Source organism: Coenobita brevimanus, chromosome 78 (genome assembly GCF_032717465.1).
Source record: "Coenobita brevimanus isolate Jiangsu-jjx chromosome 78, ASM3271746v2, whole genome shotgun sequence".
Taxonomy (NCBI): Eukaryota; Metazoa; Arthropoda; class Malacostraca; order Decapoda; family Coenobitidae; genus Coenobita; species Coenobita brevimanus.
The window spans coordinates 12,373,920-12,400,678 of record NC_137031.1 but is presented as its reverse complement, the minus strand read 5'-3'; positions in this window follow the sequence as shown (position 1 = coordinate 12,400,678).

The following is a 26,759-nucleotide window of genomic DNA, read 5'->3' as shown; positions in this document are numbered from 1 at the left end:
ATGGATAATACTCCTCTTATATCCTTGCAAGAAAACACCTATTATGTGAAATTTACTAGAAAACAATAAGTAAATGGCAAAGTACTTATACATATCAAAAGTGTAGGACACAGTTTGTTAGTTACGATAATAGGAAATCCTAAACGGAACTAATTGAAATTTCAGAACTATCACTCAAGGACAGTCAGAAATAGATTGCAGAGTTTAATTCTAGTGTGGTAGTAAATTATTTTTGGTAAGGTAAGTCTAAAAAGAAAAAGCCTTCAGTAAACAATGAAAAGCTGTCATTTTTATTATAAGATATTTACCGTATGACTACTAGCAAATAGTTAAAAGTCATTTATTTCCGTTTTTGTTGTCTCCATGGACGACGATAGAAAGCAGGGATGCGATGTAAGTTAGTAGGATGTTTTAAATGGTTCGATCAACAAGCACGAATGAGGACAACTTTTACTCATACACATGCAGCTATTACGACGCATTTAGCCATTTTTCCACTAAGAAAAATTTGTGGAAGACTTAATATAAGCCTGAGAACTATTAGTGAATGGAATATAAACGAACTTCGCCAATTTGCCGAGAGTGGGAGCTCCAAGGAGTTTGCAAACGTGTATCATAGTCTAGTATCGTCGGTGCCTGAACGACTGGCAAGAGTAAGAAAATGCAATAAACATATCAATAAGTTCAAATAATCTAGATCAGCATTATCAGTTAGACAGGACATATTGGTTTATTTAAAAAAAAATATATTCCAGATTTAAAAGATCGAACAAACTTGTCTCTGCATTGCACGAGTTTGTAAGCCAACGTTTTAGTCCTTTTTATTGCCTAGTATAAGAGAAAAAAGGTATAATCTGCCATACCTACTAATTTTCCATCAATAGGGAATAAAGTAGATGTGGTAGGTCTCCATATTATAATTGCAAATCATACTAGATAGATAGATAAATAGATAGATAGAGAGACAGATAGAAGCAGGAAGTCAAATGATGAGAAGGTGTTGTGTTTGCGAGAAGCGAGCAGCGCTAAACGCTTACACGGAGGAAAGCTGACGGCTAACTGAATCATCTCCTTACTGGCCGCCTCTACAAGCAAATACAAAAGTCGCTGCTTTATGATACAGTCTTTATGACATTTGGTAGCAGCGAACGTATACGAACCTCGTCTACGAATCAACATTAAATTCCTACAAAATATCAAGATTGACAACAACCAACAATATCAGCTCCTGCCCCCTCCGTCTCCCAGATCATTACGCTGATGCAGAGGTCAAGAGATCACTCGACGCCTTGCAAGTAGCTTAACGACAAACCAGCAAATCTGCGGACATCGTCTCCGAATTAAAAGCAAATTTCTACAAAAGCAACCGAGACTACAAGGTTAGCTTCAGTTCTACAAAGTCTACAGCCATCTACAATCAACTACAATTAACAACTCTACGTCGTCTGTATAATCTTCTACACGCACCTACAAGTAGCGGCAGTCTTCATCCCACAACGAGTAAATCACAAGAAAAAAGGACCAAGAATACATCAAGAAAGAAAGAAAACAAACAAACAAACGAAGAGTGAGAGACGATTCACAACTCATAACCACCAGACCTCACCCTCCTCTCTCTGCTACATCCACCAAACCCCCAACGCTTACGCAGGTGTGAAGAGGTCAATGCACGCAGCAAACCACCAAGTCCATATTTACAACTCATCTTACTCACTCGTCTTCACTCAAGTTACTCATCGCTACTCATTCACTCACCACAGCTACCAGTGTGGGAAGTTGAGGTCATCATGCGTGCTTGCTGAACAGACGCCACGTCAGTCAACACACCACCTGCACCACCACTCACACCATTTCCCACCACGGTAAAAATTAGTAAGTTACTTAGTTACTTCATTTATACAATACACAGTGATAGACAATAAGCTTCTGCACAAACATATAAAACGTGCTGTATAGTTACAGTTTAAATACACATACTTACTTCAGTTATCTGCATAACTCAAACACTAAATAATCACCAACAATAAATATTCTACACTGTATATATTCATTCATATATTATAACATTTATTTACTGCCAACGAGTGTTACCATTTATACCTACGTAAAATACGTGTTTCATACATACAACTATACATTAATTATATCTACAAAGTAATAAAGAAAATATACAATCACAGTTACTCAGTGAGCAATTAAAAGAACTGTATTAAACATTTATTAATTAAAGCTACCTAGTGGAAACAGACAAATTAAGTTACAAGGTAACCTAGAGAAGAAAAAAAAAATGGCCAACACAAATGCCGTTAGCAAGAGTGAACATCTTCAACACAATCGTGAAGACAATGATTTCCACACAGTGCTGACACACATATGACTCACGATAGGTACAGGTGAACAAGTCAGTGTGTATAGTTAATACTGTATATATGTATATATATTTTTTTATATAAAATAACAAAATATGGGACTATATAATATCATTTTATAGTATCTGTGCAATATAAACTAAACTTTGAAAAAGTATCCCAAGAAAATTAGCCAGTAATTATGTAACCATGAACAACATGGAAACAAGCGTACACAAGCAAAGAGAAACAAACTATGGAAAATCAATACATACAAAAAAAAAAAAAAAAGAAAGAAAGAAAGAAAAGTAAAACAGAAAAAAGAGAAATAGAGTAAGATCACATAACAAACAAATGAAAATAAGTGTAAGTGTTACTACATAAGCCAAAATACCACATAAACTACAAACAAAAAAAGCAAATTGTTGTCTCCACATACAAGTGGCACGACACATCACTATCATCGACTGCAGCATATGTTAGGACTGCAGTTATTACAATTATGTTACTCCATATTATAATTATGTAACGACAAACGATTGCATTATGTTACACTTTGCCAATTATGTAACAGTTGCATTAACAAGATGTAACTTTTATGTAACTTTAACTACAATTATGTACCTACAAACGATATGTAACAATTATGTAACGACAAAACAGTTGCATTAACAAGATGTAACTTTTATGTAACTTTAACTACAATTATAAGGCCAAGACACATATGTAATAGTTGCATTAACAAAATGTAACTACAATTATAAGGCCAACACAATTATGTAGTACCACAATGTTAGTACAATATTATAAGTCATACAATTATAGCACAATTCTGTATTACCAGTATCATCATACAAGTTAGGTGAAATATTAGACATTACTAAAGTGATAACTCAAATATGTAATGTATAACCTAGCAGTATTACCATTGCACAATTATATGCGTAATATTACTGAATAATCACTATTTACTATGAATAATATATGTATACAATATTCATACAATTATGTTACTTTACAATATTATGTATTTCACTTAATTAGCTTATAAGTTCATTATAATGTGTATGTAGTATGTATTAATATATTATAACTATTAAATGTCGATGGTACGCCATTTTTGCGCGGCAGAGCAATGTGGTAGGTCTCCATATTATAATTGCAAATCATACTAGATAGATAGATAAATAGATAGATAGAGAGACAGATAGAAGCAGGAAGTCGAATGATGAGAAGGTGTTGTGTTTGCGAGAAGCGAGCAGCGCTAAACGCTTACACGGAGGAAAGCTGACGACAGCGGCCAGTAAGGAGATGATTCAGTTAGCTGTCAGCAGTCCTCTCGTGAGAAAGTTCTGTTGCCATGAGGAAGGTGCGTGACACACACACCCTACTACACGAGATGTTGGGAAAGAGAGTTGAGAAGGAGACAAGCGACCCTAGAGAGAGGTCGAGACGGAGATTAGCTTTAGAACAGAGAGAGAGAGAGAGATAGCGAGACAGGGAGGTAGCTACCCAGGACTTATACTATTATACCTGTTTAATATTTCCAAGACAAATAAAAATAGTCCCATACTATTCTTTACCTCTCCCGTCACTGCATGACATCTGGTGGGGAAACTACTACAAGATATAAAAGCCGCTCGACCACAAGTCTAAAATATACTTCTCTACAATTAACTACAAAGTCTTTATGACATAGATAATTACATTTCTTATATGCCAGGGGAAGGCAAGGAATAAGAAGCAGAAAAGGTCTTGCTGCAGCTTCGAGTAGGATATCCTTACTGAGAATAAATTAATTCTTGCGACATCTTTCTTGTTTCCATATCGTCACCATAGCATTTGAAAAACAGATAGGGTATTGCATTCGCTAGAATTTTCGTAGGTTAGCCTTCGAAACAAGATAATCGGTTTTTGAAATCCTGGGATTGTGCGCCACGCATGGAGTAATACCTTACACATTCAAATCGGGAAAACATTGTTACAGGTTAGCTTCTAATATATCTTGCCTTATGTTATTCACTCCTTGTAATTCTTAGCGTGATATACTGCTTATTTTTTTTCATTTCGATATGACGTGATGAAGAACAGAATTTTTTTCCTTGAATTCAACAAGTTTTCATGGAATGCATAGCAGTGTAGAGTGTCTAATACAATCTGAAACTCTGCCATCACTTCTTGAGGCGACTGTACAATGGACGATGCCTAGCAGAATATTTCAAATTCGTGTCCTTAATGGCTGAATTAGAGAACATTAGTTGGGATATTATAGGTCTGACTGAGATCCACAGAGAAGATGAAAACTAAATTCAATTCCAAGAGAGCAACCATCTATTTTACTACAGAGGAAGGCATAATGAAAAAGCTGGTGGTGCAGGGTTTCTAATTAACAGAAATCTCGCAGAGAATACTTTAAAAATCTGCAGTGTGTCTGACACAATAGCATGGACTGCAATTAGACTAGGCAAAAGATACACCCTACAAGTAATACAAGTTATGCACAAACCCCTCAAAGTACAGATGAAGAAATAGATCATTTTGTGGTAATATCTCCCAGATTATGACAAGAAAAGGCGAGATATACTATACTCCTGGAAGACTTCAGTGCAAATGTTGGCAAATAAAAAAATGGAGAAGAATGTGATGGAAAATTTGGAGCAGGAGAGAGGAATGACAAAGGTGAAATGGAGGTTATTTTTGCTGAAATGTATAACATGAGAATAATGAACACATAAAAAAAAAAAATGGAACTGGAGAAGCCCAAATGAAGAAACAAAGAATGAAATTGGCTTCATTACATCATAAAAGAACACGATCACTAATGTCAGAGTTATCAACAAAGCAAACATAGGAAATGACCATTGAATGGTTGGTTGTACAACCAGGTTCATTTCAGAAGTGAAAGAATGAAGCTGATTACAAATCAAAAGACACACCCATTAAACATAAGCGAGGAAAAAGTTGCCATTCGGTTAGATTTCAGGTTCTAAGTTATACTGAGTATCACACTGATGAGTCGAATCATAGACTGACAAAATTTTAATGGAATCAGCGAAGAAAGTAGGGAAAGCGAGTACAACAAAGACCAACAAGTATTCAAAATCTATCCTTGAGCTCGTGAGAAGAAGACAGAGATGAAGTGAAAAAAAAAAAAAAACGAAATAGATAAAGCAGAATTAAATGAGTTATCAACAAGGGACAGAAAGGAGAATTATAAAAGAGAAACACAGAGCAGATCAAATAAACTATCAGAAAAGGAAAAAGTCTGAAACAGGTCAGAAGGGAAATGATATTAGGAAAGAAAAAAAAATTATCACTGAAAGATAATAATAATGAAGTCATTAACTGCGAAGAGAAGATGGTGAAAACTGTTTAAGATTTTACAAAGAACTGTGTGCATCAAAAACCATAGTACCGGTAGGTAAACTCTCCTTGACGCAAGTGCAATACCACACGCAACGCCAGATGAAGCAAACATCTCACTTGAAGGAATGAAAAGAGGAAAGGCCCCAGAACAAGATGGAATATTCGGAGATTATTTACTGATTGATGCAGAAGTTCAAAACCTAGTTCACTTGCTTACTCAATGTATAATGAGGAAAATTCAACATGGTGTAATGCAATTGTTGATTTGCCTTGCAAGAACGGCAACGTAAAAAATTGTAGTAACTATTGACCGATTAGCTTATTGTAAGTTATTTACAAACTCCTCATTAAAGTCCTTAAGAAGAGAATAACAACAGATCGGGAAGAGAACCATCTTCATGAACTGGCAGGATTCCACAGCGGCATTTCTGTCACGGATCATCTACACACGATGAGTCAACTAACTGGGAAAACTGCCTAATATAATAAACCAGTGCTTAGGTTCTGTCGATTACGAAAAGGCTTTTGACTGGATGGAGCATATAGCAATTATAAATTTATTGCACAAACTAGGAGTAAATGAGAATATGTAAAACTACTCGAAAGCATATACAAGGAGGGAACTCCTGGAGTTAGGTAACACGGAAATTCAGAAAAAATTAAGATTGGGAAAGGCATTAGTCAGTGAGATACAGTTTCTCAAAGATTACTTACAACATGCCTTGAAAGTATTTTCAGAAAGATAGAATGGGAGCACAAAAGAGTAAACATAGATGGAGAATACTTTAACCATTTAAGATTTGTAGTCGACATAATCCTTTTCTCAGAAACAGCCGAGACATTGCAAGAAATGTTTAATGACATAATTAGAGATATTTTCAAAGTAGAGCTGAAGATGAACCGGAGAAAAAATAAAGTTTAATCCAAATACAGCTAAGAGCGTTATCAAAATAAATGAAAAAAAAAATGAAGTTGAGGAGTACAATTATTGGGGCACATACTAAAACTAATGAAGGACCATGAGAACTAAATAAAAAAAACTCAATGCAATTGGATAGAAAATTTTTGGTAAACATAAAGAAAGCATGAAAAGTGGCATACCACTCTGTATGGAACGAAAATTATTTAGCGAGTGTATTCTCCCAGCTATGACGCACGGTTGTGAGACCAGGAATCAGACCAAATCATTGGAAAACAAACTAATCTGTTCTCAAAGAGCAATAGAAAAGTTAGTGCTGGAAATATGTCTGAGAGTCATGAAGAAATCAACTTACAGATTAAAGCTAAAGATATTATAGAAGTTACAAAAGAGCGGAAATCGAGATGAGCGAGTCACGTATCAAGAATAAGGGATAACAGATGGAGTAAGAGGCTGATTGACTGGACTCCAAGAGATTGCAAGTGTAGCAGATAAAGGCCAGACGGAAGGTGGAGATATGAGATGGCGAAGTTTGCAAGCAAAACCTGGCAGAGTTTGGCACAGTCAAGGATTTCGTGGAGAAGGATGGAAGAGGCAACTGTTCAGCGGTGGACATGCAAAGGTTGCTGTCGTTGCTGCTGATTATATACAGTATATATATACAGAGAGAGAGAGAGGTGTGTGTGTGTGTGTGTGTGTGTGTGTGTTACAAATTATCTTGCAGTATCAGAGATTGTAATACATATGAAAATTTCGTATATGTTTTTAGATTCTGAAAGCAGGCTAATCATATTCAATTTTTAATGATAAATATGTGAAAGATAAGCAGTCAAATCCCAACATCGTTATTAAATGGATGATACTTGTCGGATATTTACTTTATTAGACTGTGTGTGTGTGTGTGTGTGTGTGTGTTGAGGAGGGGGCGATCATTTGCTTTTTAATTTCTGATACTTGATCATACTGGTAGTCTAAGGCTGTATGAAAAATATCCTCGGAAAGATCATTGAGTCTGTGTCTGTTTGCTGTTGTTAATGTTCTTTTTTTTTTTTTTATCATCTTCAGTCTCCCCTCTTTTCTTTTCTCTATCAGTTACCCGTCTTCTCTTAACATCTATTTGCCTGTTTTGCATTAATATTTATTATTTTAATGTACTCTCTCTGCTTTTTATTCAGTTTCTATTTGGTTGCATTTGGCATCATTCCTTGACCTCGGCCTTTTCTCCCACCCTTTTTCCTGGTCGTGTCATTTCTCTCCTCTTTTCTTACCTTCGCTTGTTTGCACTTTCCCTCTTCACTGTATTTTAGTTTCCTTTCTTCGCTTTATCTTTCTTCATTTCTACCATGCTTATATTCACAGTTTTGAATGTCCCCTGTTCGCTTAATTTTCTTAATTTATATTCTACTAATGGTTCCACTATTTTATCACGGACATATATCCTGAACCGTCTCATTTTCTTTTACCTGTGTTCATCTTTCGGCTATCCCAGTTACCGTCCCACATCATCTTTAACTCTTTTTATAGCCAAGATATATATATATATATTTTTCTGAACATCTTGTTTCGTATTTTTTATATTTTCTTCCCGATTCCATTTTTTTAAAGCCTCTCCCAATCCTCCTCCTCCCTACACCATACTAATGCCGTTAATGAAGCTGAATCCAGAACCTTTCTCCGAGAAGAAAGTTGATGAAAGGTTGGGGTGAGGGGCCAGGGTGAGTGAAAAGTTAAATTCCTTCCGTCACAAAGTTTGTTTTAAGCCTCTTCACTCAAAGTATTAAATCTCTACGGGACAAGTTCCGGAACTCACTCTGAGATTATAAAAGAACACCTGTTTTGTGTGGTGTTTGGAAGATCATGGGTCTTGATTAATAGTCAGAAAACATGAAAAATATTGTTACTCGTTATCCTTCTACTTATACTGAATGAGAAATTTAACGTCGATTTTGGTAGACACCATAGTATACCCTTGCTTACTCTGTCTCTGTGCCAAGAAAGGCAAAGATCTTTTATTCAGTGTAAGTAGCATTATGAAGACAAGAAATATAACGAACGCTTTCCTTTCTCTTCATGTCCTCCAACTCTTTGTTACTGAATCACAGATTTATTTATTTGTGTGTGTGTGTGTGTGTGTGTGTGTGTGTCGTTGTGGATATAGTTAGACTTACTGGAAGTCAATGTGCATTGGTGACATGTTGGTCGCAAAGTTATTTAGTTTTTTCCACAAGATACATTAATCAACGGGACTAGGGGAAAGGGATAAGGTGAGTCAAGATTTACTAGTTGTTTTCGTGATAGTTTGAGTGCAATGTCTGATGGTTTCAAGATAACAACGAAAAAAGTAGAGCCAGAAAACCTACCGACGTCCAGTAGACGGGTAAGAAGTTATTAGGTTACTAATAGAGTAAATGTCATTGAAAATCTGAAAAAATACATTCGGGTCAAATTATAAAATTAAAAATGGCACATGGTCTGCTTATATCATTCTTCTTATTGAACCAACCATTAAAAATAACTGTTTAACAACGTGTGGCCCCCTCGGGATTTATCGTTGAAGGGTAAAATGAATTTTCTTGCAAAATCTGCTTCAGAGAGATTAGGTGTGCTAAGCTGACTCCTCGCCTTCTTTACCTTTACATAGCTCCTGACTTTGTACAGGATTTTTGTTCGCTCCTGTGTGGAGTACTGCTCGCGCGCGGGCGCGTACGTGCGTGTATGTGTGTGTGTGTGTGTGTGTGTGTGTGTGTGTGTGTGTGTGTGTGTGTGTGTGTGTGTGTGTGTGGTGTGTGTGTGTTGGGTGGGTGCTTCCCAACCACGGCTCTTCTCAACAGCGTTCAGTCAAAGGCGTTTCACCTCATTAACTCTCCTCTTGCAGACTTCCTTCATTCCTTTTCTCTTCACCGCACTGTTCCATCTTAATCTCTTTTCCATCGTTACTGTAATGATCACTGCTCTCCTAAACTGTCGCTGGGGATGATGCTTCCCATACATGGTCACTTTCATATACTTACTCCTGAATGAACACTTTCTGAGGCAACCAACTCTTCATTCTCCAGACGATTTAATGCAGCCTTTTAAAGACTTTTCCTACTGAAAAGTTTACTAAAAAGTTTATTACCTATCGGCGCCAGTTCCAAGTATCTCTCTTGATCTATTAAAAAATATCATGTGGAGATGCCAGAAATAAAATATAGGAAAACGTAAATGCAGTGGGGGAGTAACCATTGTCTGTTTGACATTTTCATTGAAGAATTCACCATACACACGGCTTCATTCAATTTAGGAAAGCTATCTTGTATCATAGGTGTAGATGAAGGCTTTGAAGAATTCAAACATTTAAAGAACACTGTCTTTATATAGCAAAAATACATTATAGAAGGAAGTAATTGCAAAGAGAATGTTCATACTGGCTATTCAAACCGTCCCACGTCGAGTTCACGATCCTGCTTTGAATACTCTGAGGCCCTGAAACCTCCCGATCTTTTATTTTTAATTTATTTTTTTAACGCAAATCACCAAGCCCAAAAATATGGAGGGGTTTTCACCATAGCGAGCGTGTGACTTACGGCCGCCACAAGGAAACACTTGCACTCGTCGCCCCCACCGTGGTAATGCAATTGGAACGCTAAGAATAGCGTGCTGTCTCTGTTTCCTTGCTGCTTCTATGTCTACATATGTATCATAACACAAAAATATACATAGATTCTGATTTTTTTCTGTCTAGCTCTGCGAATTTTATGGTACAATTAGCCAAGTGTATGAATAAAACAATGTCTTAGGTTGCTGCATTGCAGATCATTTTTTTTTTTTCCTCGTTTCTCATTTTGACCGCTTTAACCTAATGTCTGTTTACTTTTGATATTAAACATAAAACTGAAGTCGATGGAAAGAGCACATATATCAAAATAATGTTTCATCATAAAGTACTGTACAGTATATAACCACATTATATACAGTACAAAATGTCATTATCTATTAGCTGTTAATTTATACACAAACGTACTTCCATGATTATTTCTTACTGATATTCAAATACAATCAATCTAGCCAGCTGCTTTCTTATTTTAGTATCAATAGTTTCCTCTCTGATAAATTGTTTAATGTGATGTGCCCTAATCATACTGTGGCACTGTGATGCCAGTCCTATTAATCTGTGAATATGATTACCCTCATTGGAGACATCACACCTATGGGTGTTTAGGCAATCAAATATCCTCTGAATAGTAATACTGTGCGAGTTGTGTAATAGCTGTGGAAATAACTAGAGGCTTAGGCTGATGTGTTAAGATTTATTTTTCTTTTGCAATATTTGAAAGAATTTCTCAGTTTTATGAAAGATTTTAACTACACTCTCACTTGCATAGATAAGGCCTCGCCTGTCTCTCTTACTAATGAGTGTCCAAATTACTATAGTCTTTAACTGCTGATACCAGTGCTTCTTGAGAAGGAAAGATCTTTTTCTCGGCCTCTTAACATATCCATTAACCTTGTAGAATTACAAACAAGACATAGTACTTACCTGTGAAATGTAATGCTATCTCTCTTCAGTGAATTTCTGTGCTCGTTTCTGCATCTGTACACTGCACAGTGGACCAAGGCACTATTTTTTCTGGACTCATCGGCTGATTTCAAAAGGCTCTGGTGTCATAGTCCAGGAGCAATAGCTTATAAATTGGTAAAATGTGAAAGAATACATAAGAAGCTGAGAATTTGTCATTAGGTCCAAAAAAGTGTCCCAGACAATATATCAATAGTCCCTGCAAATTCCTATTGAGGAATTCTCAGAATTCAAGTTGGCGTCCATATTGGCCGCCAAGATGCTCGATTTCTGGTATCTCAATTTGTAGCGATTGTCAAGTGGCAAAGAAGTGTCCACACATTAGTTTTTAGGTGAAAGGAATACGAATCAATCAATCTTATACACATATGAGCAAAAAGAATAATTATTTAGCACTAAGGTAAATCATGTACTGTAATACAAAGGGCCTTCCCCATGAGGGGACTTTCGAGAGCTTAGTCCCCCCAAATATGTATCTGTAGTATGTTTATTCACAAATATTATTTGGATCAATAAATGTTGTTAATGCGTAGCCACCTCCCCCCTTTCCATCTCAAACCTCAGCCCTGGTGACGCCCCTCATAGTACGTCAATGAATTTGGTAGTACCTATGAGTTCCTATAATGTGGCATGGAAAAATCGAAGGATACATCAAGTCATTCCTTCTCAAACATACCTCCCACTGTGTTTTTTTCTTAATTATTAATGAATCATATTTGTCTTTGTTACATCCTGAAAGAGACATTTAATATTTATGGCTGTTGTTTTGGACGAATCTCTTTTCAGAAAGGAACATAATACATTTGTGCAATGGTCCAAGTCTCATCGACCAATTGCTAGGAATGAACCAGATCAACTGGTATCCTTGTTAACAAGAGTTATTGCCGATGCATGTGTGAACTGCGATGATGGCACAGGATTTGGTTATGAAGCAGTAATACAGATGACTGGGAAAAAAATCACAGAGATAACGTTGCACAGAAATGACAAGGCGAAAACAATTTGCACAAATGACACATCTGTCAAAGTGAATGGAGAAAATGTGGCTGATAACCCAAGCTTGTTTTTCACCAGACTTCAGTGTGTTTTGAAAAACAGTTCTGGCATAGAAACAGTCCAAGCTTATCAGTTTGCTCAACAGCTACCTTCACTTTTCGAAGATGGTGTTATTCGCAAGCCAGCTAAGAGCATTATGAGTGACATTTCAAAGCCATAAACTGTTCAGCACACCAGCCTACCAGAAAACTATGTGTTTGTTGTAGATGGCGGTCACCTTTTGCACAAAGTGGTGTGGCCACATCCCTCCACGTATCGGGATGTATGCCTGGCATATCTAGCTTATACACTTAGAAACTTTGGTGCAGAGGCAATAGTTGTGTTCGATGGATATGACAGCAGCAACTCCACAAAGGCAGGTGAAGAGAGGTGCAGTGCACAAAGACTTGTTTTTCTTGATATCATCTTTGATACAAACAAGCCCACATCCACCACTAAAGCAGCTTTCTTTACAAACAGCAACACCAAAAAGAGACTAACTTAATTTCTATGTGAAGAGATGCTCTCAAGGGGTATACGTGTGAAGCAGGCAAAAGCAGAAGCCGACTCACGTATTATATCAACACCGCTAATCATCGCTGAGAATGACAAACTTCCAGCAGCTGTTCCTGGAACTGATACAGACTTGTTGGCCATGCTAGTAACCCAGGAAACACTTTCTACAGATATTTGCCTCAGCCAACGAAGTACACCCACGCACTTAAGTTTCTGTATCCCCCTCGGTGGATGGAAGTGGAAGTCAGGGTTAGAGAGAGGGCAGGCAAACGGACAACCGTGAGCGGTAGTTTGGTGCTGAGCTACGAGGCGAATGGTGAGAAACTTAATGAAACTGGATTCGAAACATTTCCATGCTCTTCACCTGCAAAACATTATGCGTTCGTAACATACACAGCATATATTATAACATAGACTGCTATGTTATCAAGGAGTCCTGTGAAACTGGTCCAGACAAGACCCATCTGTTTTGGATCCTCATCATACAAATAAAGCGCCGGGCCAGTTGTATAAAAGCTGCGACTGGTCATTATCACTGCAATGATAATTTTTTTGAATATGATTTTCCTGGATTGTCTATAGCTATAATATAGAATGACTGTCGATGGGCAGCGGAGAGCATTCACCAATAATTAACTATAGCCAGATGAAATTAGAAGGAAACAGCACAAAACATCATTAGACAACGAAATACAACTATGGTATCCTGCTCCGCCGTGTTATCCAGGCCTCAACTGTTTCTTCATCTCATACGTGCATTATTTTCCTTCAGTCGCAGCCTCTTCTATTGCTCTAACTTCCCGGTATCCCCATACTGTGTACCATCATATTCTTTAGAGGGTTTCTAGTCGTCCGGTCCTATAACTCTTACTGTATAACATTATTCGTTGTCACGAATCAAATTCGCGACATTTTCCTTTTGTGAGAAACCATGAACTATTAGTGGAAAACTCACTGTGTATCGCTCAGTTAACCATTTCTCTCTCCATTTCGGTGGTATACTTTTCAAAACATTCGTCACTGTTTCAAAAGTGACCGATCTAATTAATGCACGTCATTGAGTGCTCTACTGAGCAATATTATTGTTTCACTATTGTTCGCCCCTGCCTGCCTCGACCGTTAAAAAAAAATGCGGCCATAGCTCTCCTTTCTTTCCCACGAGTTGGGCAGTCAAGTGTCTGTCGTGACGGAGTGAGGTACTGTGCTCCAGCATTGAGAGAGGTCAGCTAGCACCCAGACTCCACTAGACTACAGTTCTCCAGGCTCCCACCCCTCTTGGTGATACGCCACATTCATTGACCAGTATTTTCTTTTCATTTTCCTAGACTTAAGAGTTTAGTTAAGTGTGCTGTTTCCTTACATGCTGGCTGGCTACGCCGCATGTTGTTGTTTTTTTAGGTGTAAGAATTTAGCTTTTGAGTGAGTGAGTGAGTACGATCTCGTATCTGAATTCATTTTGAGATGTAACGTTAAATTTATTTCTTTGTAATCAATAAATTTAACAGTTCTTTTTCTTGAGCTTAATGTAATGTAAACTCGTGTTTCATTTCTCCACAATTAAGCTTATTTCCCTTATAGCTCCTACCTTGCATAAACGTTTTGCCATTCATAACTGGTACTTAGGCCAGTCTTGTTGTATTAAGCTTAAAATCCGTTGTGCCTTCTAGGAGTTAAGCATCAGCAAGAACCTGATATTATTAGTAGTATTAGTTATTTATTGTCAGGGGTGAAGTAACTTTCTCCAGAGGCTAACAGTACTAATAATCAGCATTTGTGAGTAATTAGTCTCTGCTGTGTACTGTTGAGAAAGTTTATAAATTCTCGTTCTGAGAAAATCGGCGAAGCAAGCCGGTATAAAGTAATCACTGCTTGATTTAGCAAGACAATTCATTGTCCCTGCTCTTCAATATTATTGAACATTATCATTTAAATTTTGCATTTATTTTAAAAACCCCGTGACATTCGTCACTTCATCACTCCCACACAAACATCGTTAGCACAAGACTACTGAATCTGTCACTATCATTATTGGCACTGCCACTATAAATCCCCCTTTTCCCACTGACTGTCTAATTTCCCTCACAATACCACTAATGCTACTCCTGCAACTAATCCACTATAAATCTGTATAACAATACATATGATTGTCCTTATGTTTGTGTATCTGCTAACCACATTTTCCCTGTCCCACCGTCAACAACTAGCCACTTACCCCACACCGCTGCCCCAGTTTCACCCCCCTCTCTCCCAGCCACCATCGACTCTACTCCTTCCCCACCCCGACACCACACTACCCTGGGGACTTTGATGCATGGTCGCGGAGTGATCAGACGTGTTTCTCTGGCTCTCCTCTAGCTGCAGGGTTGCCTCACCGGCGTTAGATTTGTTTTCTCCGCCACTAGGGCGTTTTCCAATAAAGTTAGGTTAGCTAGACCTCATTTTCCTCCCTGGCCTTAGTAGATATAGTAGGTGTCTATATCTAATTTCTGAGATTGCCTTTGCTTACTCACCTCTGGAGTGTACCCCCCACTGATCGCTCTGGGGTGTGAGTTACACACGGGCGCGTCCTCCCGAGAGTGGTTTGAGAGGGTAATCTCAGATTAGGTGTGTGTTCCCCGGGCAATTCTCCCTTGGTCGTTTTTCTCTTTCTTCCCACTTCCCCCTCACGGGGGAAGTGGTAACTATGGCGGACGCCACTGCTGCCTCCCCCCCCTTCAGGGGGGGAGGTAGTCCTGACCGACCCCCGACTGTCTCACGGACTGACTACCCCCAGACTGAACGGCCCCAGACACGTACCCGCCTTGACATTAATGTACATAACGCCGAGTTTGTTTTAATTCATGTGGTTGGTTCCACTCCCCTGTCCAGCCTCAATCCCTTCATTATCAAGAAGGTGATTGATGGATGTGCAGGAGAGGTGGAACAGGTCAAAAAACTTGCTAGCGGAGATCTCCTAGTAAAGACTGCAAATTTGTCCCAGGTTAAGGATTTGATGAAGATGAGCAAATTCCATTGCTATGATGTTGTGCCAACGATCCCTCACTCCATGAATTCCTGCAAGGGAGTCATCACTTGCAGGGACCTCATGGCCATGGAAGAGGACGACATCGTACATGAACTTGCTCATGAAGATGTAATTGAAGCCCGTTTCATCACGAGATTTTCCGAGGGCAGGAGGACGAAAACGGCAACGGTTATATTGACTTTCGGTAAAGTGACTCTCCCAACCCATATCAAAGTGGGGTATGAAATTGTTAACGTAAGGACATACATCCCTAACCCACTTCGTTGTTTACGATGTCAGTTATATGGACACCATGAAAAGTCTTGTCGGGCTTCTCAATCACTCTGTGGCAAGTGCGCAACACAAGGACATGATGCTGACCATTGCACATCAGAGGGTGTCAGCTCCTTTCACTGCAAGGGTGCTCACTTCACTTCCTCTAGGGATTGTCCCAAGTGGAAGGAGGAGAAAGAGGTCTGTGCGGTGAAGGCGACTGAGGGCATCTCTTTCTACGAAGCAAGGAAAAAGGTGAAGGAGTTGCATGCAACTCCCACACCGAATAGGTCCTATGCTTCGGCAGTGATGTCCCGCCCCGTGATGTGCACTGTGGAGACGCAGACTGATCTCGTGCTTGTTAATCAAGTCACTCACTCTACCTCCACCTCCACCTCTAAACCTCCTGTACGATCCAACTCTCTAACTGACCTCCCTAAAGCTTCATCATACTCACAGGCCGCTGCTGCTTCTCAGTCAGTCAAGCCTAAATCGAAGCCTGACAAGACTGTAAAACATAACTTCACCACCCTTTCAAAGCCACGTCCTCATGTCCTCCCTGCTCCTAGCCCAGCGAGGGAGAGGAAGAATAGCTCTTCCTCGGTGGAATCTGGGAGCCTTGTTATTGACCAAAATATGGAGGTTTCCGTCAGCAAGCACCGGGAAAGGTCCCCCGGTAGCCACTCGCCTGGTCGCGGGGGGGATAAAAAAACAAAACACACTGGCCCCCCCCCGTAAATCTTAAACCGCCGCATTCACTATACTACAGTGGAATTGTAGAAGTATTGGGAATAAGTTACACAATATAGCAATCTTGCTTTCTATACACAGGCCAGACGTTGTTTGTTTGCAGGAGACGCGCCTGGAGGATCACCCTGATCCTCCACAGTTCAAACACTACCACTCGTATAGAAGATATGAAGGTCACGGAGTAGCCATATACACACATAAATCACACCCACAAACGGAAGTGATTCTAAATTCTACTCTGGAAGCTGTCGCGTGCAGAGTAAAATTTAATAACACGTATCTGTCTATTTGCCCTCTGTACTGTCCTCCACATGGCCCCATTGATAGTGATGCTTTAAATTCACTAGTTGAACATCTCCCTGGGAATAAGTTAGTGTTGGGCGATTTTAACGCCCATCACTATCAATGGGGTAGCTTGAGGATCGATGGTCGTGGGGAGCAAGTAGCCGACCTAATACTACAGTCCAACCTCTGTCTTCTGAACGATGGTAGAGCGACTCGTGTAGATGATCGTACTGGTAACTTTTCGGCCATTGACTTATCTTTGGCCTCCCCTGGTATACATCAAGATCTCTCATGGGACCCTTACGACGACTCCTTGGGAAGTGATCATTTACCCATCTGTCTTTCTTATACACGCGACATCATTTCGGACCCTCCACCTCCAAAATTTAACTATAAGAAAGCAGATTGGGGATCCTTCTCAAGGATCGCCAATTTAGATATATCTGGGGAGACCATAGATGTTAAAGTCGAAAATATAACTACTTCCATATTACACGCAGCTGAGGCTGCTATTCCCAAGACTTCTACAGTTCATGCGAAGCATAGAGCACATTGGTGGACGCCGGATTGCCGACAAGCATTAAGAAAACGCAATAGGAGATACAGGATTTTTGATAGTCAGCCCACTGAGAAAAATTTTATTGCATACAAACAGGCACGGGCTGAGGCAAGGAGAATAATAAGAAGGGCCAAACGTGACTCCTGGCGGTCCTTTGTGTCCACGGTGACTCGTACAACACCATTACGTAAAGTCTGGTCCACTATAAGAATATTAAATAATAAAGGCCCATATTTCCCCATTACCACCTTGCAAGTAAATAATAACATCTATGACGAGCCCGTGGACGTTGCTAACATCCTCGCCAGGAGTTTTTCTCATGTAAGTAGCTCAGCCAATTATGACCCGCGTTTCCAACATCATAAACGCACGGCTGAGCTACAGATATTAGACTTTGCCACAGAAGACGTAAACTCTCCGTACAACCAAGAGTTTACGCTAGATGAACTGCTCCTTGCCCTTAAATCCTGTAAAGACACCAGCCCTGGACCAGACACCATCACGTACGGTATGATCCAGCATCTTAATCAGGACAACCTGATTAAGATGTTAGCATTGTACAATGAGATTTGGACGTCTCGAACGTTCCCAAACTCATGGCACTTTGCGCACGTCATACCGATACCCAAAGAGGCTGGTCGTCTTATGAATCCCACTTCATTTCGTCCTATTGTGTTGACTTCTTGTCTATGTATTTCATGGAACGTATGGTTAACAATAGGCTTCTTTTTGTTTTAGAGTCGAAGAATTTGTTAAATGATCAACAATGTGGCTTCCGTAAATACAGAAGTTCACTAGATCATTTAATGAATTTGGAGCATTGTATTGCAGAGGCATTTGCCAATAAAGAATTCATGATAGGGGTGTTCTTGGACATCCATAAAGCCTATGACATGACATGGCGACACGGTATACTAATGAAGCTCTATGCTTATGGTTTAAGAGGAAATTTGCCTGTTTTTATTTCAAATTTCTTAAGGGACAGAACTTTCTCTGTCAAATTGCCCCGTAACGTAACATCGGATATATTTATCCAGGAAAACGGGGTGCCGCAGGGAAGTGTGCTTAGTCCTACCTTATTTAGTATTATGATCAATGATATTCTGTCATCAGCTCCCATCCCGAGGAATCTTAAATACTCGCTCTACGCTGACGATTGTGCAATATGGCACTCTTCCCGTAATGCACAATTTTCGGCTGGGCGGATTCAAGCAGCCCTTGACTCCGTCCACCAATGGGCCTTGCAGTGGGGATTTAAGTTTTCCGTCCGTAAGTGTGCCGCTATAGTTTTCACTAATCGTAACGTACCTAATTTGTGCTTAACTTTGGATAATCAGGCGGTACCTTTTCAAAATTCTGTAAAATTTTTAGGAATACATTTTGATCGTAGAATGAATTTTAAACTTCATGTTAATACTTTGCTTGCTCGTTGTGATAAACCGTTAAATGTCCTCAAGTACCTAGCGGGTACTACCTGGGGTGCCGACAGAAAATCTTTATTAATGGTGTATAAGTCCCTTATTCGATCAAAGCTAGACTATGGCGCACAGGTGTATGGCTCGGCATCTGATGCCACTCTGAAAGGATTGGATGTGTTGCAGAATAAATGCTTGCGAATGTGTCTTGGAGCCGTCCGGTGTACACGTGTGGCTCGTATGGAAGTGGAGGCGAATGTGCCTCCCCTCCGTATTCGCCGTGACCACCTGGCATTATCGTATGGGTTAAGATCTTTAAGGAAAAGTAATATCGGCAATGTGGCCTGTACCCCCCTGCGTCAATACCACCACCTTCTGCGGGGGGTGCGTCGGCCACTTGCTGCTCGCCTCCACTTACTATCTCAGGAGCTTGATGTGGACTCCAGTGACTGTGACAAGTTGGTGCTTAAAAATATAGCGCCTTGGGAGCCACCTGGCTTTACAGTGGATGTATCATGGCTCCCAGCACCAAAGGCCAAGGCGCCGGAGGCGGAGGTCCACCACTTGTTTCGTAACATCATTGTTCGTCACTTGGGGTCCCATCAATTGTACACCGACGGCTCCAAGTCGAGTGAATGTGTGGGTGCAAGTGTGTGGTCGACTGAATGTGCACTTAGGTATCGGTTGCCGACTCATACATCTGTGTTTACCTCCGAACTTTTTGCTATTGACAAAGCCATAGACTATGCTCTCAATTCTAGACATGACTCATTTGTCATATTTTCAGATTCAAAATCAGCCCTTCAGGCAATTGCATCTTGTACTACGGATTCTCACGAGATCCAGGGCCGCATCATTAATAAGTTGCATTCATGCAACAAGTCATTCACGCTGATCTGGGTGCCTGGTCATTGTCGTATCTACGGCAATGAGCAGGCTGACTTACTTGCAAAGTCGGCTGTAGAGCTCGAGGAGACTTGGGACGTTCCTCGTGATCTACGGTCGAGTCTATCTCTCGGAAAGAAATCAATAAATCTTCTGTGGCAAGGTCAGTGGACCAGACTAAATATTCCAACTTGTAAGCCGTACCTAGGCGACTGGGACACCGCCAACCGTCCCAGTCGCCTAGAAGAAAAGTGTTGGCACGGTTACGGCTCAATGCCACCGTTTTAACCCACATAAAACCATATATGGAAAGACGCTTCCCACCGCACTGTGACATCTGTGATGCGGTGTTATCTATCAGTCATATCATCCTGCGCTGTCGGCGATTTATTCGTGAACGTGCTTCACTTATTAATTACTGCGGCGCAGCAGACGTCCCCTTCACCCTTTCCACCATCCTGGGTGATGGGGACATTGTTATGACTGATAAATTGATGACTTTCTTGAGAGAGACCGGACTGATCAGAGTGATGTGACTTTTTTACTGTGTGGTTATGGTTTTTATCAACGGTAAATATGTATATATTGTAATATTAATTAGGGTTGACAGTTGACATATTTTAAATAGTTCCTCCTCCCACTGATCTATTTCTAATATAGATGTCCCCTACATTAAGCCAAGTTCCTCGCCTGACAGTCACCAGCTGATGAGTGCAAGTGTGCAATATAGGAAGGTATTGGGCACTTGCAGTCGATGGTGGTCTGCTGGGCGAGGTTCTTCACTTTTTGCACAAATTATGTAAATACATTATATTATCTTGCTTAAGTTATTCTAATTAGGGCCGACAGCTGACGTATATGGAAATGTTCCTGACTCGTCTGGTTCCCTTTCATATATTGATGTCCCCTATATTAGGTTGTGCCTTGACTGACAGTCACCAGGTGATGAGTGCAGGTATGTCATGTAGAAAGGCATTACATATCTGCAGTCGATGGTGATCTCTTGGTCGAGGCTTTTTTACCATTAGTGTAGGTCTAGTTATTTGTCTCTTAGGATTTAGTATAGGTTAGTGATTTGTCTGTTAGGTGGTTAGTTTTAGGGTCTTTAAATTAGGTATTTTGTTTATAAGTCATATAAGGTTAAAAATATTAAAAAATAAATAAAAATAATAAAAATAAAACTACAAAAAAATAATAAAATAAAAATTATTATATATATATGTACGTGTGCATGAAAGTGTGTATGTTCATATGCATGGATGTGTGTATGTATGTATGTATGTATATATATATATGTTCATATATATATATATGTATATATGTGTAAATGTATATACATGTATATATTCTGCCTTAATGACCAGGGGCTCCGGCCTCAATGGTCGATAGGCAAAAAAAAAAAAAAAAAAAAAAAAACCTACCCCTCACCTAATCCCTGGGCCACCAGGCCTGTTGTCCACCCTTTACTTGTGAATATACTTGGTATGCATTAATAATGAAAGAAAAGCGTTCGGGAGCCGAATGCTAATCGCCTGTCAGAATATGCTGTTGGCCAAGTCCAAGATGTAGGCCATATCTTGATACCCTGAAGGTTTCATATTGATAGCTCAAGCCGTTCATGAGATATAATGGGAATACACACACACACACACACACACACACACACACACACACACACACACACACACACACACACACACACACACACACACACACACACAGAGGCAAAAACATTATCGCTCCGTATTGTAAAGGCGAGCGATAATAATAATTATAATAAAAACAACAACAACATTGATTTGTAGTGTTCCTAACATTACATATAAAAACTGCAAATATAAACGTGTCTGTGTTACGGAACACTGACATTTTATCCACAGAACTGATCACAGACCGTTCTCATCATCACAACTGAACTTTCCCTATAGCACTTCACCATGGTAATACAACCCACTGTAGTCCTTTGTGGGATCACTACAGCTGTTTGGGAAAAATAACATAGTGCACGACATGCCTACATCCCACTAAAATACACATTTGACGTTTCACTGACATCCATCAAATAGCTTAGGTGGAGTTAGTGGACAAATAAACATAGACCGAATGTCTCCCATCTGTATAAAAGACCTGACAAAACTGTTACCATCCTGCTTTGCAGGTGTCATGATGATGATGATGAGTTGTCAACGGTGGGACAGAGAAAATGTGGTTAGCAGATACACGGACATAAGAACAATCATACGTATTATTATACAAATTTATAGTGGATTTGTGGTAGGAGTAGCAGTAGTAGTATTGTGGCGGAAATTAGACACAGAGGGAAAAGAGGGGTTAGTAGTGGCAGTACCAATAATGGTAGTAACAGATTCAGCAGTCTTGTGCACATTGCTTGTGCGTGCTCGGAAGTTTCGGCCACGGACGTTTGAGCCATGGGTCACCATCTTAGGACGCCGTGGGCATAGGTTAGGTTAGGTTAGATTAGGTTAGGTTAGGTATGGTGCACAACACTTCACACTTCAAAACGTCCTAACCTGGTGGCCCATGGCCCAAACGTCCGTTTCCGATACGTCCTACATTCTTGGTTGTGTGGGAGCGATGATGTGACGAATAATGTTATATAGTAGGGGTTATAGGACCAGAGTACTAGAAACCCTCTAAGGAATATGACGGCATGTAATAAGAGGATACCGGGAAGTAAGAGTAATAGAAGAGGCTGAGACTGAAGGAAAATAATGCACGTGTGAGATGAAGAAACATTTAAGGCCTGGATAACGAGGCGGAGCAGGATACCATAGCTGTATCTCGTTATCTCATAATTTTTTATCCTGTTTCCTTCTAATTTCATCTGGCTATAGTTAATTATTGGTAAATGCTCTCCGCTGCCCATCACAATGTGGTTTATTCATCCACATAAAATAATTTTTAACATTTATAACCATCCACACAGCTACTGTGGGAATCAGCATTATATCCACAGTCATTCTATATTATAGCTATAGACAATCCAGGAAAATCATATTCAAAAAAATTATCACTGCAGTGATAATGACCAGTCGCAGCTTTTATAAAACTGGCCCGGTGCTTTATTTGTATGATGATGATCCAAAACAGATGGGTCGTGTCTGGACCAGTTTCACAGGACTCCATGATAACATAGCAGTCTATGTTATAATATATGCTGTGTATGTTACGAACGCATAACGTTTTGCAGGTGAAGAGCATGGAAATGTTTCGAATCCAATTTCATTAAGTTTCTCACCATTCGCCTCGTAGCTCAGCACCAAACTACCGCTTACGGTTGTCCGTTTGCCTGCCCCCTCTCTAACCCTGACTTCACTTCCTTCCACCGAGGGGGGGAGGGACAGAAACTTTGGTTCGTGGGTGTACAGATCAGCTTATAGAGATAATAATAACCCTCTTGCAGTGAATGGGTTAAAGAATGTTATTTCTAACCCCTTCTGTCAAATTATACCTCAGTATGTATCAAATCGTCTGAAGCCAGTAAGTCATAAAAGGAGTCATCAAGGTATTAGAAGTAATACACCTGTTTAAAACCTCTCGTACTGAATTTACCATCCTGCATAAAACACGCTGAACCCTTGAAACTTTCCTCCAGTCTGCCTCATTTTCCCGGCAGAAGTGAAAGAGGAAGGATACAACGTTAGATTGCTGGGTCAAGAAGAATCCGGTTTTACAAACATTGCTTCCTTTTCACTAAAACTTTACTTCCTTTTCGTTTTTATGTGAGATACTTAATAATAGTTTATTCGTAGATATAATATAAATGTGGCTCTTTGTTTAATTAACGATTATGGATTGATTCCGTACTAGCTTTCATTACAAATGATTTTTTGACAGGACGAAGTTCTGACCTTCTGCCCTAATATTCATAGCCTTTTGAAATCTTTCTTGAAAGCTTAACCTAGGAAAAAAAAAATAGAAATGTTACTACTGTACCAACAATATTATCACATTTCCACTGAAGCTCTTCCGACTCACGTTCATCAATATACTGTAAAATATTTTTGTTTACGTTAGCTGGAAAAGAGCACTAGATGTGTCCCAAACCATTAAAGGGTTAATGGTGGCCACATTAATGACTTACTCGATCTCAAATGAATGATATAGTTTGATGTCAGCTGAAATAAATGACAAGGAGGACACGAGCATGAGAGGGTTACAGTTTTTAATTTCATCCCCAGGTCCCTACGCTCACTGGTGCTCATTATCATGGGTGCCTCTGTACACTTTTTGCCTGTAGTCACACTTTTTGAGGTTGTGGCACAGGTTTTGCCTAAAGTCACGTGGCTGACATTGTAATTTCTTCAGCTGATGTATTCTCTGCCATCACAGGCCTCAATACTAACAAGGCATATGGGCCTGATGGGGTCCCTCCTGTTGTTCTCAAGAACTGTGCTTCTGTGCTTACACCCTGCTTAGGCAAACTCTTTCGCCTTTGTCTGTCAACTTGTACCTCTCCTTCTTGCTGGAAGTTTGCTCTCATTCAGCCAGTCCCTAAGAAGGGTGACCACTCCCAACCCTCCAACTATCGTCCAATTCCTTTAACGTCCTGTATTTCAAAAGTTTTCGAGTCAGTTCTCAATAGATAAATTTTAAGGCATCTTTCCTATCACAACTTTCTTTCTGATCGTCAGTACGGGTTCCGTCAGGGACGCTCCACTGACGATCTTCTCGCCTACCTTTCAGACTCCAGGTCATCCTCCTTTCGGGACTTTGGCGAAAGCTTTGCCATTGCACTTGACATCTCAAAGGCTTTCGATCGAGTCTGGCATAAATCTTTAATTTCCAAACTGCCCTCTTACGGTTTCTATCCTTCTATCTGTGCCTTCTTCGCTAGCTTCCTTTCTGGTCGTTCTATAGCCGCTGTTGTAGACGGCCATCGTTCTTCTCCTAGATCTATCAACAGTGGTGTTCCTCAGGGCTCTGTCCTATCACCAACTCTCTTCCTTTTATTCATCAATGACCTTCTAAGCTGTACATCTAACCCTATCCACTCATACGCTGATGACTCCACCCTTCACCTTTCCATTCAGTTTCCCGCAACGACCATCTCAGCAGTTACTTCAACAAACAAGGGATGAGGCTGCGGCACACCTAATATCTGACTTGGCTCGTAACTCTGACTGGGGTAAAAATAATCTGGTTGTTTTTAATGAATCTAAGACTCAGTTCTTACACCTATCAACCGACAAAATCTTCCACAGGTATACCCACTAATGTTTAATAATATTCAGCTTAATCCTGCATCATCCTTGAACATGCTTGGGGTTTCATTTACTCGGGACTTATCTTAGAAAGATCATATTACATCTCTTGTAAAATCTGCTTCCAAGAGATTGGGTGTGCTAAGCCGACTCCATTCTTTCTTTACCTCTGCGCAATTGTTGACTCTATACAGGAGTTTTATCCGCCCCTGTGTGGAGTACAACTCTTATGTGTGGGGAGGCTCCCTACCTACAGCTCATCGCAACAGGGTGGAGTCAAAGGCTTTTCGTCTCATTAACTCTCCTCGTCTTACTGACTCTCTTCAATCTCTCTCTTCGCCGCACTGTTGCATCTTTATCTCTTTTCTATGGCTACTTCAATGGTCACTGCTCCTCTGCACTGAGTGCATGCATTCCTCCACCTCTACAGCGGGTGCGTAGCACTTGTCTAGCAGCAAACTCTCATCCCTTTTCTGTCCAGCTCTCTAATGCAAGAGTTAACCGTTACTCCCAGACTTTCATTTATGCAACAGGTCAACTCTGGAACTGTCTCCCTCTGTCTGTATTTCCTGCTGCCTATGATCTCCAGTCTTTCAAACGCAGTGTGTCCAGGCATCTCGAAATGATCGGATCTTGAATTTGGCTCTCTATTCTATTTTGTTTTTCTCTTGGAGGGACCTGTTATTGCGGGCTCATGGCCTTTGGTTCCTTCTTCCTCGCATAAAAAAAAAAAAAAAAAACCTTAATGCTGGCTGTGGTACAATTTCTACCCCTAATTAAAATTTTCAGGCAAACTATGATGCAAATGTTATCCACTCAGTTCCTAGTGTTGCCTATTTTTTATATTGCCAACCACAATTACACATTAATATTTTTCTTACAGCTCATTTATTACCTGTTAAAACAAGTTAATACCAGTCCCTGAAGTTCGGTGAGTTGAAGGCCCCCTGGCGGGATCGTTGTCTCAGGAAAATAGACAAGTGAGCTGAGGCAAAATACTCTGGTCAGGTCATGGTCATTAGGTGCATTTGCATGAAAATTGAATGACACTATACATGGCCACAATCATTGGTTTATGACCAAATATTGCTCTCCAGCGGCTATGAATGACGGTCATGAACTTGTGTGCATGTGAAATATATATATATATATATATATATATATATATATATATATATATATATATATATATATATGAAGTATGAAAGAAAGAAAGAGAGAGAGAGAGAGAGAGAGAGAGATGGATAAATGGAGGCTGATAGATGTATGGTAGAATGATACATATATATATAGATTGATGGATGCTAGATAGATAGACGATTAAACAGACGGATGTTGGATGATTGATGATTGGTAGATAGTTACATAGATGGATGTTGAATGATAGTTGGATGATAGATAGATAGGTAGATAGATACAGATGTGCGCCCGCGTCAGCCTGAGTTTACACAGCCAGTTCCACTTTGACCAGCCAGACTACCCCCTCTGTTTACTCATCCCGTCGGTATGCATCACAGCTGGCGAGAAGGGCGGCACCTCTGGGTGACTGGTTGAGTGGCAGTGGCTGATTGGGTTGGCTGGCTGGAGAGAGAGAGAGAGAGAGAGAGAGAGAGAGAGATGA